Source organism: Empidonax traillii, unplaced genomic scaffold (assembly GCF_003031625.1).
Source record: "Empidonax traillii isolate 1590-97213 ecotype Southwest subspecies unplaced genomic scaffold, ASM303162v1 scaffold502:size815047, whole genome shotgun sequence".
NCBI classification, from domain to species: domain Eukaryota; kingdom Metazoa; phylum Chordata; class Aves; order Passeriformes; family Tyrannidae; genus Empidonax; species Empidonax traillii.
Window position 1 is genome coordinate 124942 of NW_020955695.1, and position 3027 is coordinate 127968.

Sequence of the window (3027 nt, forward strand, 5' to 3'; positions counted from 1 at the left end):
CTGTCTTAATTAGTTCTTGCAGTTTCCTGGGTTTGGAGAAAGTGCAAGTGTAAAAGTGTTGCAAGAACAATACTGCGTGTACTTTCATTTGAAGTATTTTAGCATGCTCATGCTGTTGATGATTGTGGTCAGGAGGAGAAGGAGAAAAACAAAGCTTCAGACCTCGAAATCTGAGTCACTGTTCTCAGCCTGGGACAGAGGGTGCAAAATGGGGCAAAGATCCACTGGGGCCCCAGGGATCAGATCTCAACAGACCTGACATAGGCAAAGCCACTCTTTCAGAGCTGTGCTCCAGAATTATAAGGCCAGAAAATGTTTCCCTCAGAGTGGGATTATAGTACAGCCTTAGGCCCAAGAATGTATCGGATGTACATCCGATATCGTACCGATGGAACCCTTTTCAACCTAAGGCAACTGAAGGCCCACACTAAGACCTTAAATCATCTTATCCATGAGCTGCTTTACGCTGATGACGCCGCCCTCGTCGCCCACACAGAAGTAGCTCTGCAGTGTTTAACATCCTGCTTCGCAGAGGCTGCTGAGTTTTTGGTCTGGAAGTCAGCTTGAAGAAGACAGAAGTTTTCCATCAGCCTGCATCTCAGGAAATCTTCCATCATCCCCATATCACCATTGGTGAATCAGAGCTCAAATCAGTCCAGCAATTTAATTTCCTGGGAGGCATCATCTCCTTGGACAGTAAGATTGATGCAGAAATAGACAACAGGTTAGCAAAGGCATACAGAGCTTTTGGTAAACTCCATAAAAGAGTTTGGCAAAACAAACACCTGAACAAAAGTACTAAGATCAGTGTTTACAGAGCCATTGTACTGTCTACCCTTTTATATGGATCTGAATCATGGGTCATTTACCGGCACCACTTGGGTCTCTTAGAACGCTTCCATCAGCGCTGCCTCCGTACAATCCTGAACATCCACTGGACTGACTATGTGACCAACACGCCTGTCCTTGAACAGGCAGCAGTCACAAGCATTGAGGCCATGCTGCTGAGAACACAGCTGTGCTGGGCAGGGCACGTCTCCAGGATGCAGGACCATCGCCTCCCTAAGATCGTGCTCTGTGGGGAACTTGCCACTGGCTGCTGCAAGAGAAGAGGCCCGAAGAAGAGATCCAAGGACTGCCTGAAACAATCCCTCAGCCTTGGCCATGTTGATCATCACCACTGGTCCACCCTGGCCTCCAGTGGGGAGGCCTGGAGACACACCATCTATAACGCTGCTGCTGCTTTTGAGAACACACTGTCCTAGGGAGTTTGTGTGCAGCAGCAGTGCCAGGCGGCAGCATGCAGGCTGCTCTCAGCTGCAGAGGGGAATGCTCATCTGCAGGTCAAGTGTTCACACCCCAACTCATGGGGAGGAGCCACTTGTCTCTCAGAAAAAACCACCTTCACAAGCTGCTTAGAAAACCCCTCAGACCCTTCCCTCATAGGTGCCCTTTGCCTGCGTTCCTGCAGGCGAGATGTCTCCTTTGAGCTGTTTGTGAATGTTTTCAGCCTCAAGGAGCTGTCCTGCCTTGTGCTTTGCCCACCTCTGTGCCTGACTGTGGCTGCAGAGTTCTTTTTTGATGATTTTGTCTCTCTGTGCTCTTTTGATCAGCTGTGCTTACAATGTGAATCATTGTTAGGCAGATGTTAATTATTCAGCACCAGTTGTTTCCACTATGGTGAGGTTTTGATTACTGATTCAGCGTCTTCTCTGGTTTGACGCAGCTTTCTTTACGCAGTAGTGTTGCACTGACCTCAAATCTTGGAGTACTGTGCTTCTTGATACCAGTGACTGGTGTCCGGCACAGATCATCCCCTCCTGCACAGTTCCTGCTGATGTCCCCAGCTTGTTTGGTCCAATTTGTGTATAGATACCTATGAAAGTCTGAAGGGTCAGTGGAAGGTTATCTCTCTCCATCTGTTTCTTTGCTGTTATCTTTGCAAAGCCAAGCAAGAGGTGAGGGTGTCTGTGACTGTACCCACGCCGGCAAGGAGGAGTCCTGGCTGCTTTCTGGAACAGGGCAGGTGAGGTCTCTGGCTGTTTCTGTGACAGCACCATCAGTGCAAACATCAGGATTTGGCACATGGGCCATGAAGCACTGGCACGGGAAGGTAGTGCCTGGCCCTGCTTCTAGAAAGGACACTTCTTGTAAAAAGAATTAAGCATAAGGCAAGGCATACCTGGGAGATGACACAACTTGTTGAAACCAACAGGGATGTGGTGAGATTTTTCTCCTGCAACCTGGAGCAAACCTTTTCTTGTAAATTGTGGATACTGCTGGAGACAGTGTATGACCTGAGGCTTTTCAGAGCAGGTGAGCAGCCACCAGTTAGTCATTCACATTGTCATGAGTGGAACATATAGAATCATAGAATTGTTCAGGTTGGAAATTACCTTTCAGACCATTAAGTCCAGCCACTAACCTAGCACACATTGAAGAAGTTTCTTGTTGGCAGGTTTGTTAACGTCTCTGGCACTTATGGGAAGTGACAAAGGGAGAAGTAGATCAACCGATGTTTCAAAATGCTGCAACCAACTGCTAAAAAAGTCTGAAACCAAATTTCATCTGTTTGTCCCCACTGGATGTATATACCCTGTTAACTTTCTGTGCTGGTGACAGTAAGCCAAATAAGCAGACACTGGCAGTAATAGAAACCTTAAATTACCAAAACAAGACAAAGGAAAGTGAGTCCTCTGATGAACTCCATGAGATAACATCAGTGACATCATCCCAGGCATATATTTGGTAATGATGAAATAATAAGGGTGCTGTATACTTTATGAATCAGATACTATGCTGGGTTAAAAGTTTATCCTTGCAATATATTCAGTACTGTCTTTATAAACTAATGAAACAGGTCTCTGGATTGCCAGTAAATAGGTGTGAATTTTACCCTAAAGCAAACAATGAAAACAATTATAGGGAAAAGTACATCTGTGCCCACATCAAGTTTTGTCTTGCCCCAAACCTTGCCCTATTTGCTCTCTGAGCACTGACAGACCGTCCAAGCAGGAGGCCCAGCTC

General features: G+C 46.5%; 1 long non-coding RNA gene across 1 annotated transcript in view; it reads right to left on the reverse strand.

Moving 5' to 3' along the window:
• The window catches only part of LOC114063955, a 19732-nt gene extending 17523 nt beyond the window's left edge, over positions 1-2209 (reverse strand). The window contains exons 1-2 of the long non-coding RNA XR_003572652.1: positions 2195-2209; positions 69-72 (exon numbers count right to left, since the gene is read on the reverse strand). This is a non-coding gene — a long non-coding RNA (uncharacterized LOC114063955). The remainder of the gene's footprint in view (positions 1-68; positions 73-2194) is intronic.
• Positions 2210-3027: the final 818 nt, after the last annotated feature.